General features: G+C 43.3%; 1 long non-coding RNA gene across 2 annotated transcripts in view; it reads left to right on the top strand.

Annotated features, from left to right (window-relative positions):
• The window catches only part of LOC134927263 (uncharacterized), a 191,139-nt gene that overhangs the window by 94,972 nt on the left and 78,243 nt on the right, over positions 1-17,924 (top strand). For both annotated transcript variants that reach the window (XR_010177588.1, XR_010177589.1), the window contains exon 6: positions 10,507-10,562. This is a non-coding gene — a long non-coding RNA (uncharacterized LOC134927263). The remainder of the gene's footprint in view (positions 1-10,506; positions 10,563-17,924) is intronic.

Here is a 17,924-nt window from a genome sequence, read left to right as displayed (position 1 = left end):
CCAGTGTCTTGTGCTGAATCTTGCTGCTGTAGGGTGCTGTGGTAGTGTCCTGTCACTGTGCATAGGTCATCATCATTCCAGTCACAGTGGTATCTGGTATCTATAGTGGTATCTAATTCCTGACATTACTGCCGTCTAATTCCAGATATATTACTGGCATATAATTCCACATATTAAAAAATGGAGAACAAAAATATGGAGGGTAAAATAGGGAAAGATCAAGATACACTTCCACCTAGTGCTGAAACTGCTGCCACTAGTCATGGCAGAGACGATGAAATGGCATCAACATCGTCTGACAAGGCCAATGCCCAATGTCATAGTAGAGAGCGTGTAAAATCCAAAAAGCAAAAGTTCAGTAAAATGATGACCCAAAAATCTAAATTAAAATCGTCTGAGAAGCGTAAACTTGCCAATATGCCATTTACGACACGGAGTGGCAAGGAACGACTGAGGCCCTGGCCTATGTTCATGGCTTGTGGTTCAGCTTCACATGAGGATGGAAGCACTCATCCTCCCGCTAGAAAAATGAAAAGAGTTAAGCTGGCAAGAGCACAGCAAAGAATTGTGTGTTCTTCTAAATCACAAATCCCCAAGGAGAGTCCAATTGTGTCGGATGCGTTGCCTGACCTTTCCAACACTGGACAGGAAGTGGTGGCTCCTTCCACCATTTGCATGCCCCATGCAAGTGCTGGAAGGAGCACCCACAGTCCAGTTCCTGTTATTCAAATTGAAGATGTCACTGTTGAAGTACACCAGGATGAGGATATGGGTGTTGCTGGCGCTGAGGAGGAAATTGACAAGGAGGATTCTGATGGTGAGGTGGTTTGTTTAAGTCAGGCACCCAGGGAGACACCTGTTGTCCGTGGGATGAATATGGCCATTGACATGCCTGGTCAAAATACAAAAAAAAAATCACCTCTTCGGTGTGGAATTATTTTAACAGAAATAACGGACAAGAGGTGTCAAGCCGTGTGTTGCCTTTGCCAAGCTGTAATAAGTAGGGGTAAGGACATTAACCACCTAGGAACATCCTCCCTTATACATCACCTGGAGCGCATTCATCAGAAGTCATTGACAAGTTCAAAAACTTTGGGTGACAGCGGAAGCAGTCCACTGACAACTAAATCCCTTCTTCCTCTTGTACCCAAGCTCCTGCAAACCAACCCACAAACTCCCTCAGTGTCAATTTCCTCCTGCAGGCATTGACACTGGGAATCCTCCGATGGATCCTTGAGTGTAACGCCTACTGCTGCTGGCTGCTGTTGTTGCTGCTAGGAGTCGATCGTCATCCCAGAGGGGAAGTCGGAAGACCACTTGTACTGCTTCCAGTAAGCAATTGACTGTCCAACAGTCCTTTGCGAGGAAGATGAAATATCACAGCAGTCATCCTGTTGCAAAGCGGATAACTCAGGCCTTGATAACTATGTTGGTGTTAGATGTGCGTCCGGTATCCGCCGTTTGTTCACAGGGAATTAGAGAATTTCTTGAGGTAGTGTGTCCCCGGTACCAAATACCATCTAGGTTCCACTTCTCTAGGCAGGCGATACCGAGAATGTACACAGACCTCAGAAAAAGAGTCACCAGTGTCCTAAAAAATGCAGTTTTACCCAATGTCCACTTAACCACGGACATGTGGACAAGAGGAGCAGGGCAGACTAAGGACTATGACTGTGACAGCCCACTGGGTAGAAGTATTACCTCCCGCAGCAACAACAGCAGCAGCGGCACCAGTAGCAGCATCTCGCAAACGCCAACTCGTTCCTAGGCAGGCTACGCTTTGTATCACCGCTTTCCATAAGAGGTTCACAGCTGACAACCTCTTACGGAAACTGAGGAACATCATCGCAGAATGGCTTACCCCAATTGGACTCTCCTGGGGATTTGTGACATCGGACAACGCCACCAATATTGTGCGTGCATTACATGTGGGAAAATTCCAGCACGTCCCATGTTTTGCACATACAATTAATTTGGTGGTGCAGAATTTTATAAAAAAACGATAGGGGCGCAATGGAGATGCTGTCATTGGCCCGAAGAATTGCAGGCCACTTTCGGTATTCAGCCACCGCGTTCCGAAGACTGGAGCACCAGTAAACACTCCTGAACATGCCCTGCCATCATCTGAAGCAAGAGGTGGTAACGAGGTGGAATTCAACCCTCTATATGCTTCAGAGGATGGAGGAGCAGCAAAAGGCCATTCAAGACTATAGATCTACCTACGATATAGGCAAAGGAGGGGGAATGCACCTGACTCAAGCGCAGTGGAGAATGATTTCAACGTTGTGCAAGGTTCTCCAACCCTTTGAACTTGCCATACGTGAAGTCAGTTCAGACACTGCCAGCATAAGTCAGGTCATTCCCCTCATCAGGCTTTTGCAGAAGCAGCTGGAGAGATTAAAGGAGGAACTAAAACGGAGCGATTTCGCTAGGCATGTGGGACTTGTGGATGGAGCCCTTCATTCGCTTAACCAGGATTCACGGGTGGTCAATCTGTTGAAATCAGAGCACTACATTTTGGCCACCGTGCTCGATCCTAGGTGTAAAGCCTATGTTGTATCTCTCTTTCCGGCAGACACAAGTCTGCATATGTTCCAAGACCTTCTGGTGAGACACTTGTCAAGTCAAGAGGAACATGACCCACCAACAGCTCCTCCTTCATTTGCTACCGCCACTGGAGCTGCCAGGAAAAGGATCAAATTTCCAAAACCACCCACTGGCGGTGATGCAGGGCAGTCAGGAGCAAGAGCTGACATCTGGCCTGGACTGAAGGACCTGCCAACGATTACTGACATGTCATCTACTCTCACTGCATATGATTCTGTCACCATTGAAAGAATGGTGGAGGATTATATGAGTGACAGCATCCAAGTAGGCATGTCAGACAGTCCATACGTATACTGGCAGGAAAAAGAGGCAATTTGGAGGCCCTTGCACAAACTGGCTTTATTTTACCTAAGTTGCCCCCCCTCCAGTGTGTACTCCGAAAGATTGTTTAGTGCAGCCGGTCACCTTGTCAGCGATCGGCGTAGGAGGTTACTTCCACAAAATGTGGAGATGATGTTCATCAAAATGAATTATAATCAATTCCTCCGTGGAAACATTTACCAGCAATTGCCTCCAGAAATTACACAGGGACCTGTGATGGTGGATTCCAGTGGGGACGAATTAATACTCTGTGAGGAGGGGGATGTACACAGTGAAAGGGGTGAGGCATCGGAGGATGAGGAGTAGGTGGACATCTTGCCTCTGTAGAGCCAGTTTGTGCAAGGAGAGATTGATTGCTTCTTTTTTGGTGGGGGCCCAAACCAACCAGTCATTTCAGCCACAGTCGTGAGGCAGACCCTGTAGCTGAAATGATGGGTTTGTTAAAGTGTGCATGTCCTGTTTATACAACATAAGGGTGGGTGGGAGGGCCCAAGGACAATTCCATCTTGCACCTCTTTTTTTTTTATCTTTGCATCATGTGCTGTTTGGGGACTATTTTTTTAAGTGCCATCCTGTCTGACACTGCAGTGCCACTCCTAGATTGACCAGGTGTTTGTGCCACCCACTTGGGTCGCTTAGCTTAGTCATCCAGCGACCTCGGTGCAAATTTTAGGACTAAAAATAATATTGTGAGGTGTGAGGTGTTCAGAATAGACTGTAAATGAGTGGAAATCATGGTTATTGAGGTTACAAATACTATAGGATCAAAATTGCCCCAAATTCTATTATTTAAGCTGTTTTTGAGGGGTTTTTGAAATAAAACACCCCAATCCAAAACACACCTCAATCCGACAAAAATTTTTAAGGGAGGTTTTGCCAAACACGGCCGTGGAACCGAATCCAAAACCAAAACACAAATCCCGAAAAAAGTCTGGTGCACATCTCTATACAGTATATGACTCTGGGCTCTGGCCTGTATCTCTGGATCCTGATATTTTTCCACCCATGGAGCCTTGGTGCCTGCTGCTCTTATCGTGAATGGTCAGAAACGCAAACTCAGCAACTTAGTGCACACTTGTTTTTATTTAAATACTGTAACTATATATTATTGGTTATTTATCATTAGTGAACCAACGTGTAATACCCCAAAACAATCTGCCTATCCTATCATGGTATGGCCATCCATCAGCAACTGCTGATTAATTTTCTGGTCAAATGGAACTATTCTGACATTCCAGTGATGCATTCTATTTTACACTATTTAAAAAACATATGGAAATATTTCCTTCAGCGTTAGGGTAATCTCCATCTCAGACAAGATCTGCTAAAAGCAAAAATTGAAGATAATTTGAGTCCGTTTTCTGAAATGAAATTCAGCAAAATATATACAGTCATACAGCTTACGAGTGATAACGCAATAATCAAGAGAACACGGAGGATTTTTTTTCTCTCCGTGTCTTATTTAAAAGACCTAGCTCTGCAAAACACTCACTAGGGTCCTGTAAGACTCCAGGCAGTAAGCCACATTGGTTTTTGAACATATTTACTGTAGTATATTGCATGCACAGCTGCTACTCACATAAATCCTTGTCAAAATGTTTCTCTCTTGGGCTGAGGCCTATATAAAATTCTTAACACTTGCAGCCATGCTCGACAAACATCCCTATCTCCCCAAAGCTTAAAGCAAGAGGGGAATCGACAGTTTACAAGGTTTAATCCAAATAATTAAATAATCCACTATAATGAAACAAAGTAAATCTCTATTCCTAGAAAATGAAATACTAAACAATTCTTTTTATATCATTCTAATAATATACTTTAATCCTGACATGGTCACATCAGATGGTGATCTTCCAGCTGCAGCAGTGTCAGCCCCCTGCAGTCCCGTCCTCCCTCTCTGGACACAGTGTGAGGATCACAGCGGTGGCTGCAGGAAGACAGTCTTCCTGCAGCCCGACCTCACAGCTGCCTGCACCACTCTCCATCCAGCATGTGAACAGCAATCCTGCAGTAAAACATTTTTAAAAATTCCGTTCCCAAAATATTTGTTATCAAATTGTGTAAATGTAGCTTTATAACCTTAATGAAGTATAATTTTATTATCAGGTCTGCATATTTAAAAAAAAATGAAAGAAGTTTAATTAGCTATTATTTACATGAATTGATAATAAAACAAATCAACAATTTTGGGGATATTTTTGGACAAAAATAAGTGGTTAAAGGTGCATATTATAAAAATGGAGGGGAAATATTACACTAGAATGGACCCCTTTAAAAGGGGAATTTCTAAAGGCCAAGCAAAAAGAACCTATAAAAAGAAACATTTTTGGAATCATATAGCTTTACTGTACTAAGAAGTGTATTCGAGCATCAGTGAAAAGCTCTTTATCACTCGACCACAGTGATAACACGGCTTTTCACAGCTTCTTTACATACAGAGCCGGCCCTAAACAATATGATGCCCTAGGCAAGATTTTAGCTGGTGCCCCCTAGCACCACTGCTGGTTCCGCCTCTGACCTTGCACCTCTTTCCCAGCACCATCACCCCTCACCCATAGCAGTCCTTATTTTGATGTTTGTACCCCCTATATTTTAAATAGGATCAGCTTGCACATTTGGTGCACAGCCCAAAAAGGGGGGTGTTTTTGCTGGCAAGGGTCATGACCACACAATAGTCACCCCAATTCCAATTACGCCACACAGTATTGCAACTTTATTCACATTTGATCATGCGATAGTGTCCATAATTCATATTACATCCCACAGTAGTATCACTTTACCTTATAAACGTTACTCCTCACAGTAGAGCCCCTTATTCACATTACATCACACTGAATTGCTCGTTATTCACATTACACCACACCCTATTGCTCTTTATTCACATTAGATGACACAGTAGTGCCCTTTCTATACGCAACGCCACATAGTAGAGCACCTTATACACATAATGCCACACATTAGTAATGCCTTTATACACATAATACCACACAGTAATGCCCCTTACACATATGAGACACATTATTAATGTCCTTATAAACATAATGCACCTTACATATTATGACAACCTTTATTAATGCCCTTTTACACATAATGTGCCTTACACATAATGACACAAATAGTGCCCCTACACATTTGCTGCACATTATTAGTGCCCCTATACACATAATGACACACATACAGTAGTACCCTGTTACACATATGCCACACATTATTAATGCCCTTATACACATAATGACACACATAGTGCCCCTTTACACATATGTTGCACATTATTAATGCATTTTTACATGACACACATAATGCTCCTTACACATATTCTGAACACTACTGCACAACCAACCCACTCACATGCACACAGCACTCACACTGCCACTAACACTGTGACCTCTGCCTCTGCTTGGATACAGATGTGTCCTCATAAATCTTGCCTCAATGCCAATGTCGGGCACTTTTTTTTATGAAAATGCATCTTATTTGCATTGCTATGTGGCTAGGGTGCACAAGCAGATTCTGCTGATTAAAATAATATGCAGCATGCCTATATACTATATGAGACGGTGGCTGTATCTGCATATGAAATGCTACATACAGAATATAGGCATGCCACATATCATTTTAATCAGCAGAAGCTGCTGATGCCCCTAGGCATATCAAATGCCCTAGGCAATTGCCTAGTTTGCCTATGCCTATGGCCGGCTCTGCATACAGAGAAATGGCGAAATCTCAGGTAACCCCAGCGGTGTCCCTGATTAGTGTAGATATCGCATTCCCATACAGTGGTATGGATAGAACGATTTAGAAAAGAACGGAAATCGCAGATTTCCGTTTGCCATCTTTGGACAGCATAATGAGGCTTCTGGCAGGAGGAAAGCAGTGAAGAGTGCTGTCTTTTTGCCTCCTATCAGTCCTCTAACCACCTTTAGTGACACTAGCCAATCAGGAGTTTCCTGACTGTGAGAACATCTGGAACTTCTCCAAGGCACAAACTCCAAAACACCTATTGACTGCTCTCAAACTGTGAATCAAATTGCTTAAGGTGGCCATTTAATCAGGACCACAGTAATGGCCATCCTGCAATCCACATACTTTTTGCTGAGTTTTATATAGTGGACAGTCAGGTCAAACTGCTCACAAGTTTGCCAGACCAGATAAAATAGGTATTAATAACTTTACGCGCTGATGTGTATAGGATGTTCAAGACTTTGCTGATCTTCCAATTTTAAAGCCAGTCAGGTATTATTATTATTATTACATTTTATTTATAAGGCGCAACAACTGTTTTGCAGCGCCGTACAAAGGACAGTACAGGGAGACAAAACTTAGCAATACAGTAATTAAATAACAGAAATAGAGTACAGGTAACAAAGAGCACCTCAATTCTCAAAACATAATACAGCTAAGATGTAAGTAGCGAGGGAGTAATCATCGTATTAGTTGGGGCAGGCGGCCATAGATAGAGATGAGCCTTTACCAGTAGAAGAAAAAGCAGGTAAAGATGGTCGCTGAGTAGGGGAGAGCTGCGAGTGAAATGTGTCGAGAAGAGGGCTTAGACAACAAGAGGAAAGAGGGCCGTGCTCTGAAGAGCTAACAATCTAGTGGGAAGGGGCGACAGACAGATGATATGAGGTGCAAGTAAGCAGGAGGTAGCCTGATGGCAGTATGTACGCAAAGCAGAGCTGTTCAAGGCATGAGGCAGGGGGATGGAGGAGCAGCCTCAAGACTGGGTTATGCAACGCTTATGTATCTCATGCATTTAAATGAGGCTCCCTTTCTCACAACATGTGCATCCAGATTTGTGCCTCTCACTATGAAGGACAAAGTGATAGCAGAATTAAATTGCATGACAGCATTGGGTGTCATTGCTCCAGTAGTAGAAGCCACCCCATGAGTTGCTTGCTGCAGTAAAAAAACATCCTGAAATGACCCTGTACATTTGAACAAAGCTCTGATGAGACACCATCACCCCTTCAGAACTGTGGATCAAGTAATAGCTAATATGTCAAATGCAGATATAGATAACACTCTGAATGTCAAATGTGGAATCTGGTACTGTAGATCACCTTGGACAAGGAACCATCCATGCTCACCACGTTCATGACACCTGTGGGCAGGTATGCCTTAATCCGTATCTGCCGGTGTAATTGCATCCAGCAATAAAATCGTAGGCACTAACACCGCACCAAGATCACATTACAAATGCTATTATTGATAAACAGACCCCTAAAATCACAGCTGAGCTAATCAGTGGACACGGCACTGTCGGAGAGTAGGCTTCTCCTTAATTACATCCTTTGTGACAAGAGCTTGGGCTGGAGGGGCACAGAGACAGGGAAGCTACGGAAGGGACACAAAGCAGGTGCTCGAGTGACAGAGGCAGAGATATGAGCATTATATATATAAGGGGCACTACTGCTGTGGGCTTTACAGGTATAAAGGGCAGTACTGTGTGCATAATATGTATATGCAGCACTACTGTGGGCATTACGTGTAAGGGACACTACTGTGGACATTATGTGTAAGAGGCACTACTACTGTGTGCATTGTGTACTGGGCCACTACTACTGTGGGCATTGTTTGTAAGGGGCACTACTGTGTAGTGTAACATATAAGGGGCACTACTGTGTAGAGTTATGTGTATAAGAGGCACTACTGAGTGACGTAATGTAAATAAGGGTCACTTCTGTGTGTCATAACATCAATAAGGGGCACTACTATGTGGTGTTATATGAATTTGAGGCACTATTTGTGGCCTAATATGTATCAGAGGCACTATGTGCGGTGTAATGTTAATGATATTGTGCTACTGTATGGTGTAATTTGAATTGGGGGTACTATTGTGTGACCACGACCCTTCCTTGTGAGACAACACCCATTTTTTGTAACACGTGTCTTCAGCAGTTTTTAGTTTGCAGGGGCTTGCACAAAACTCTAGCACCGGCCCTGGCTCCGCCTAATAGGTGGGTGGGGTCTCCAGGACCATTTTAAGCCCTGAATGTACCACCTTGCTTGTAACTCATTGCTATTGCTGTGGTTTACATGACACCATACTGTTGCTGTTATTTTCCTTGTGTTGTTCACCTACCGTGTTGTTGGTTTTAAGCTCTCAGTAAGGGAGTGGCCAATTAGTGCATCACACCCCTAGATAATAAGATAGGTTGTTGATGAACAATAGAGGGCCTATTTATTAATCACTTAGGTGGTCATTCCGAGTTGATCGCTCGCTAGCTGCTTTTAGCAGCATTGCACACGCTAGGCCTCCGCCCTCTGGGAGTGTATCTTAGCTTAGCAGAATTGCGAACGAAAGAGTAGCAAAATTGCTACTAAAAAAAATCATGCAGTTTCTGAGTAGCTCCAGACCTACTCCTAGATTGCGATCACCTCAGTCTGTTTAGTTCCTGGTTTGACGTCACAAACACGCCCTGCGTCCGGCCAGCCACTCCCCCGTTTCTCCAGCCACTCCTGCGTTTTTGTCTGGCACGCCTGTGTTTTTTAGCACACTCCCTGAAAACGCTGAGTTGCCGCCCAGAAACACCCACTTCCTGTCAATCACACTATGATCACTCCAGCGACTGAAAAACATAGCTGGAGCTTGGGTAAAACTATAAAGTTTTGTGTGAAAGTACTTAGCGCATGCGCGTTGCGTACCATGCGCATGCGCATAATTGCCTATTTTTCCCTTGACCGCAGCGCTGCGATAAAACGGCAACGAGCGAACAACTCGGAAATGACCACCTTAATCCCTTAAAATATGTGGAAACTGCTGTTTACGCATGTTTAAGGGCAGAATTAGGTGTGACTGGGATTTACCAATATAGCAAGCAGTAGAGATCAGAGAATTCTATGAGGAAGGTATTTACTGTGACAAGATTCAGAAAGTGGAGCTTTAAAGTTCTTGCATGTGTTAACTGCAATGGGCTAGCCCTGCAATCCATCTATGGTGGGCAGCAGAAGATCCGGATGCACATGTCCAGTAGCCGTCGGCAGGGCCGTAAATGGAAGAAAAGTAATTACAAGTGGAGAACCAATCAGCTTCTAGCTATCATTTATCAAGTACATTCTATAAAATGATAGCTAGAAACTGATTGGTTGCTATGGGCAACTTTGCTACCTGTCCCCTTTAGAAGGTTTGCTATAACTCTCCTTTATACTGAAGCCAACATTTCCTCCATATGTGTCCTGTTCCAGATGCTCATGAGGACGGAAAATGAACAGCGTCGGCCTACAGTTTTATCAAGTGATGCCTTATTCTTCCTTGAGGGAGAGGTTCAACTTAAGGCATAACATTTTTCAAATTAATAATTGCTATTTTAGATGCAAGCAACTTTGATTATTCAGATTGGAACAGTTATATTAGAGGTAATGTAGCTATTAGAATTCACCATACATCTATTTTCAATAAAAGAAAAGCTAGGCAAATAACTGTGATATTCTTGAAAATAATGGCATGCATTCTTAATTTCTAGTTCGGCTAACAGAGAGAAATAAAAGGAGCATTGTGCAAATACGAATCTCCAAATCATACTGTTGAATATTAATGTTGCACTTCAAAGTTAACATTTTAATATGTTTACTTTTCAGTGCACGTCTGTGGAATTATCTGAGTTGGATATTGGAACTGAACACTTCATTCTGGTGTATGTCTCAAGATAAGTAATTTCTCTCCAATAATGTTAAAAAAATCTATTTTGCATCATCCATTGAGTTTTTTCGAGAGATGTGTACACCCCTGTGTTTTGGTTCTAATTCATCATCGTGTTTGGGTTTTGTTAAATCCATCCTCAGGTGTTTTGGTTTGGATTCAGTTTTAAATCAATAAAATAATCCATAATCAGTGATAAAAATCAACAAAAATCTACAGAAAATCTTTAAAAACAGTTAAAATCGTGTTATTTTCGCAATCCAAACCCTGAAATTCGAATTTTAACTCCGAATTCCAAACCACGGGAAGATCTGCTCCGGGCATTGGTTAGTATTGAATCTCCTAGGGAGATCCGGACCAGGTTATGGTTCAGTTTGGATTCGCAAAATTTATGTGGATTCAGAATTCTGGAGAACCAAACTGCACATTTCGTACTGAGTCCTATTCATCTAACACAGAGATGTGCGCTGAACCCCATTTCTTGGTTTTGGATCTGGATTATTTTTGTATTCTGGTTTTGCAAAACCACCCTCACATGTTTGGGTTTTGGATCTGCATTTAAAAAAAAAGTTAAATAGGCTAAAATAGTAAACATAATAACATAGTTAATAAGGTTGAAATAAAACAAGTTGTCCATCGAGTTCAACCTTTATTTAGATCCTATACTATTCTGTAACTAACCAGATATACCCGTAGTTATGCAATACAATCTTTTTAAAGGCTATATCCTTGGATATTTTTTTCAGTTAGAAATTTATCCAACCCATTCTTAAATTTAATGACTGTGTCCGCCATTACGACCTTCTCTGGTAAAAAAAAAATTCCAGATCCTTACTGCCCTTACTGTGAAGAACTCCTTCCTTCTTTGGGTATGAAATGTTCTCTCCTCTAACCTCAGAGGGTGTCCGCGTGTCCTTTGCAGACATCTCTTAATAAAAAATCTCCTGATAGCTCCATGTATTGTCCCTTTATATATATTAATAACGTCTCCTCTTAGACACCTTTTTTCGAAGTGTAAACATATTTAACCTAGTAAGCCTTTCCGTGTATTCCAGTTCCTCAAAACCCTTTATCAATTTGTAGCTCATCTCTGAACCCTTTCCAGCTCTAGTATCTTTTTTATAGTGTGGCGCCCACAACCATACACAATATTCAAGGTGTGGCCATACCAATGATTTATATAATGGTAGGATTACACTCTCATCCCTTGTCTCAATTCCCCATTTTATGCATGCTGATATCTTAATTGCCTTCATTGCTGCACTCTGACATTGGGTACTGTTGTTAAATGTATTATGATTGAGCACCCCCAAGTCTTTTTCTGTTACTGTTTCCTCTAAATTCTCTCCATTTAATTTGTAGGTTGCATGGTTATTTTTAGTTCTAAAGTGCATGACTTTACATTTTTCTTTGTTAAACCTCATTCTCCATTTGGTTTACCAAACTTCCATTTTAAGTAAAGTAAGTAATTCTGTAGGAACTTTCAATCCTTGGCTGAGTTAATTACCCTACATAGTATGGTATCATCTGCAAAAATTGATACCAGGCTTTCCAGACCTATTCCTAGTCCATTAATAAATATATTGAACAGTAGTGGCCCGAGTACTGACCCTTACGGTATTCCACTAAATACAGTGGCCCAGTTGGAGAACATCCCATTAACCACAACTCGCTGTTCCGTTGTCTAGCCAAGTACAAATGGTGTTTCCTAGGCCGAGCTCTCTTATTTTGAAAATCGGCCTCTTGTGAGGCACTGCGTCAAAGGCTTTTGTAAAATCTAAATAGACCACATCTACAGCATTACCCTGGTCAAGAGTTTTGCTCACTTTCTCGTAGAAGCTAATTAAGTTAGTTTGGCATGACCTGTCCCTCATTAAACCATACTTGTTCCTATTGATAACATTGGAGGTATCCAAGTAATCCTGTATGCTATCCTTTAATATCCCTGCCAATATTTTCCCCACAATTAATGCCAAACTAACCGGTCTATAGTTACCAGGATGAGTTTTGCTACCCTTTTTAAATATTGGGATTACCTCTGTTATACGCCAGTCCTGTGGTATCATGCCTGTTTTAATTGAGTCATAGAAAATTAAATTTAAAGGCCTTGCTAGTTCTGAGTTAAGCTCCATAAAAACCCTTGGGTGAAGTCAATCTGGACCAAGAGATTTATTCATCTTAACCTTGTTTAGTCCCTCACAGACTACTTCCTCACTCAAATAAGTGCTAAGCAACAGTATATTATCAATACTTGTGTTATTCACTACTTCCAACAGCTGGTCCTCTCTAGTAACCACTGATGAAAAAAATTGTCTAATATTTCTACTTTTAGTTTGTCATCATTTATCAATACTCCCAACTCTCCTTTTAATGGTCCTATATTCTCTTTTTTAACCTTTTACTGTTTATATTCTGTACTTAAAAAAAACTTTTTGGGTTTGTTTTACTCTCCTTAGCAATTTGCTTTTAGTTTTGTATTTTAGCTGCTCCGATTTCTTTTTTGCAAATCTTGTTACATTCCTTGTAGCAGTGGAATGACCCTGCCTTCCCATCTGAATTAAACGCTTTGAACGTGCGCTTCTTTTATTCATTAATTCCTTAACCTCCTTATTAAGCCACATCAGTTTGTTTTTTGAGCCCCTTTGCTTGCTGCTCATGCGACTGAATTTATGAGAATATTTATTGAGCAAACTTTTAAAAGCATCCCACATTTCAGCAGTATTCTTACCATGGAACAAAATATCCCAGTCAATATCCTTTAGTGCTTGTTTCAATCCATCGAAATTTGCTTTTCTAAAGTTACAGTAAAAGTCTTGGTAGAACCGTTATAGTGATGTTTTTGAAACATAGGGGGTCATTCTGAGTTGTTAGCTCGTTGCCGATTTTCGCAACGGAGCGATTAAGGCTAAAATGCGCATGTGCATGGTACGCAGTGCGCATGCGCTAAGTATTTTAGCACAAAACTTAGTAGATTTACTCACATCCGAACGAAGAATTTTCATTGTTGAAGTGATCGGAGTGTGATTGACAGGAAGTGGGTGTTTCTGGGCGGAAACTGGCCGTTTTCTGGGAGTGTGCGGAAAAACGCAGGCGTGTCAGGGAAAAACGCGGGAGTGTCTGGAGAAACGGGGGAGTGGCTGGGCGTGTGTGTGACGTCAAACCAGGAATTAAACGGCCTAAGCTGATCGCAATCTGTGAGCAGGTCTGGAGCTACTCAGAAACTGCTAAGAAATTTCTATCCGCAATTCTGCAAATCTTTCGTTCGCTATTCTGCTAAGCTAAGATACACTCCCAGAGGGCGGCGGCCTAGCGTGTGCAATGCTGCTAAATTCTGCTAGCGAGCTAACAACTCGGAATCACCCCCATAATTTCGAATGTGACCATATATGAACGCTGTTTCCCAAGGTCTCCCCCACTTTAGTATTTGTTATTATCTCTACATTATTAGTTAGTACTAGGTCCAGCAAAACCCTGTTTCTAGTAGGCTCCTTGATTACTTGAGACAAGTAGTGATCTTTTAGTATATTTAAGAACCTGTTTCCCCTAGATGTAACACTTGATACGTTGTTCCAATTTATGTCAGGATAATTAAAATCCCCAATGATTAGGACATCCTCCAGTCCTGCTGCTTTTTCAATTTGCTGGAATAGTTGTACCTCCTCAGTCAAACTAATGTCTGGTGGTTTGTAACATGTCGCTATTAAAAGTTTTTTTGTTCCTATTCCCCCAATAGAAATTTCAACCCACAGTGCCTCCACATTATCTCCAGTCCCCTTGTAAATAACTTTCTTCAAATATGGTTTAAAGAATGGTTTAATATAATAACTAGTGATGAGCGGGTTCGGTTTCTCGGAAACCGAACCCCCCCGAACTTTAGCCTTTTTACACGGGTCCGAGCCGTACTCGGATTCTCCCGTGTGGCTCGGGTAAACCGAGCGCGCCCGAACGTCATCATCCCGCTGTAGGATTCTCGCGAGATTCGGATTCTATATAAGCAGCCGCACGTCGCCGCCATTTTCACACGTGCATTGAGATTGATAGGGAGAGGACGTGGCTGGCGTCCTCTCCGTTAGTTATAGTAGTTAGTAGTGATGTGCACCGGCAATTTTTCGGGTTTTGTGTTTTGGTTTTGGGTTCGGTTCCGCGGCCGTGTTTTGGGTTCGAACGCGTTTTGGCAAAACCTCACCGAAATTTTTTTGTCGGATTCGGGTGTGTTTTGGATTCGGGCGTTTTTTTCAAAAAACCCTAAAAAACAGCTTAAATCATAGAATTTGGGGGTCATTTTGATCCCATAGTATTATTAACCTCAATAACCATAATTTCCACTCATTTTCAGTCTATTCTGAACACCTCACATCTCACAATATTATTTTTAGTCCTAAAATTTGCACCGAGGTCGCTGGATGACTAAGCTAAGCGACCCAAGTGGCCGACACAAACACCTGGCCCATCTAGGAGTGGCACTGCAGTGTCACGCAGGATGGCCCTTCAAAAAAATACTCCCCAAACAGCACATGACGCAAAGAAAAAAAGAGGCGCAATGAGGTAGCTGTGTGACTAAGCTAAGCGACCCTAGTGGCCGACACAAACACCTGGCCCATCTAGGAGTGGCACTGCAGTGTCACGCAGGTTGGCCCTTCAAAAAAATACTCCCCAAACAGCACATGACGCAAAGAAAAAAAGAGGAGCAATGAGGTAGCTGTGTGACTAAGATAAGCGACCCAAGTGGCCGACACAAACACCTGGCCCATCTAGGAGTGGCACTGCAGTGTCACGCAGGATGGCCCTTCAAAAAAATACTCCCCAAATAGCACATGACGCAAAGAAAAAAAGAGGCGCAATGAGGTAGCTGTGTGACTAAGCTAAGCGACCCTAGTGGCCGACACAAACACCTGGCCCATCTAGGAGTGGCACTGCAGTGTCACGCAGGATGGCCCTTCAAAAAAATACTCCCCAAACAGCACATGACGCAAAGAAAAAAAGAGGCGCAATGAGGTAGCTGTGTGACTAAGCTAAGCGACCCTAGTGGCCGACACAAACACCTGGCCCATCTAGGAGTGGCACTGCAGTGTCACGCAGGATGGCCCTTCAAAAAAATACTCCCCAAACAGCACATGACGCAAAGAAAAATGAAAGAAAAAAGAGGTGCAAGATGGAATTGTCCTTGGGCCCTCCCACCCACCCTTATGTTGTATAAACAGGACATGCACACTTTAACGAACCCATCATTTCAGCGACAGGGTCTGCCACACGACTGTGACTGAAATGACTGGTTGGTTTGGGCCCCCACCAAAAAAGAAGCAATCAATCTCTCCTTGCACAAACTGGCTCTACGGAGGCAAGATGTCCACCTCATCATCATCGTCCGATTCATCACCCCTTTCACTGTGTGCATCCCCCTCCTCACAGATTATTAATTCGTCCCCACTGGAATCCACCATCTCAGGTCCCCGTGTACTTTCTGGAGGCAATTGCTGCTGGTGAATGTCTCCACGGAGGAATTGATTATAATTAATTTTAATGAACATCATCTTCTCCACATTTTCTGGAAGTAACCTCGTACGCCGATTGCTGACAAGGTGAGCGGCGGCACTAAACACTCTTTCGGAGTACACACTGGAGAGAGGGCAACTTAGGTAGAATAAAGCCAGTTTCTGCAAGGGCCTCCAAATTGCCTCTTTTTCCTGCCAGTATACGTACGGACTGTCTGACGTTTACTTGGATGCGGTCACTCATATAATCCTCCACCATTCTTTCAATGGTGACAGAATCATATGCAGTGACAGTAGACGACATGTCAGTAATCGTTGGCAGGTCCTTCAGTCCGGACCAGATGTCAGCACTCGCTCCAGACTGTCCTGCATCACCGCCAGCGGGTGGGCTCGGAATTCTTAGCCTTTTCCTCGCACCCCCAGTTGCGGGAGAATGTGAAGGAGGAGATGGTGACGGGTCACGTTCCGCTTGACTTGACAATATTCTCACCAGCAGGTCTTTGAACCTCTGCAGACTTGTGTCTGCCGGAAAGAGAGATACAACGTAGGTTTTAAATCTAGGATCGAGCACGGTGGCCAAAATGTAGTGCTCTGATTTCAACAGATTGACCACCCGTGAATCCTGGTTAAGCGAATGAAGGGCTCCATCCACAAGTCCCACATGCCTAGCGGAATCGCTCTGTTTTAGCTCCTCCTTCAATGCCTCCAGCTTCTTCTGCAAAAGCCTGATGAGGGGAATGACCTGACTCAGGCTGGCAGTGTCTGAACTGACTTCACGTGTGGCAAGTTCAAAAGGTTGCAGAACCTTGCACAACATTGAAATCATTCTCCACTGCGCTTGAGACAGGTGCATTCCACCTCCTTTGCCTATATCGTGGGCTGATGTATAGGCTGAATGGCCTTTTGCTGCTCCTCCATCCTCTGAAGCATATAGAGGGTTGAATTCCACCTCGTTACCACCTCTTGCTTCAGATGATGGCAGGGCAGGTTCAGGTGTTTTTGGTGGTGCTCCAGTCTTCTGTACGCGGTGCCTGTACGCCGAAAGTGGCCTGCAATTCTTCTGGCCACCGACAGCATCTCTTGCACGCCCCTGTCGTTTTTTAAATAATTCTGCACCACCAAATTCAAGGTATGTGCAAAACATGGGACGTGCTGGAATTTGCCCAGATGTAATGCACGCACAATATTGCTGGCGTTGTCTGATGCCACAAATCCCCAGGAGAGTCCAATTGGGGTAAGCCATTCTGCGATGATCTTCCTCAGTTGCCGTAAGAGGTTTTCAGCTGTGTGCGTATTCTGGAAAGCGGTGATACAAAGCGTAGCCTGCCTAGGAACGAGTTGGCGTTTGCGAGATGCTGCTACTGGTGCCGCCGCTGCTGTTCTTGCTGCGGGAGGCAATACATCTACCCAGTGGGATGTCACAGTCATGTAGTCCTGAGTCTGCCCTGCTACACCTGTCCACATGTCCGTGGTTAAGTGGACATTGGGTACAACTGCATTTTTTAGGACACTGGTGACTCTTTTTCTGACATCTGTGTACATTCTCGGTATCGCCTGCCTAGAGAAATGGAACCTAGATGGTATTTGGTACCGGGGACACAGTACCTCAATCAAGTCTATAGTTGGCTCTCAAGTGTCGATGGATACCGGAACCACGTTTCTCACCGCCCAGGCTGCCAAGGCCTCAGTTATCCGCTTTGCAGCAGGATGACTGCTGTGATATTTCATCTTCCTCGCAAAGGACTGTTGGACAGTCAATTGCTTACTGGAAGTAGTACAAGTGGTCTTCCGACTTCCCCTCTGGGATGACCATCGACTCCCAGCAGCAACAACAGCAGCGCCAGCAGCAGTAGGCGTTACACTCA

The sequence above is a fragment of the Pseudophryne corroboree genome, chromosome 5, assembly GCF_028390025.1.
Source record: "Pseudophryne corroboree isolate aPseCor3 chromosome 5, aPseCor3.hap2, whole genome shotgun sequence".
In the NCBI taxonomy this organism is placed as follows: domain Eukaryota; kingdom Metazoa; phylum Chordata; class Amphibia; order Anura; family Myobatrachidae; genus Pseudophryne; species Pseudophryne corroboree.
This window is presented reverse-complemented; position numbering and strand designations above follow the sequence as displayed.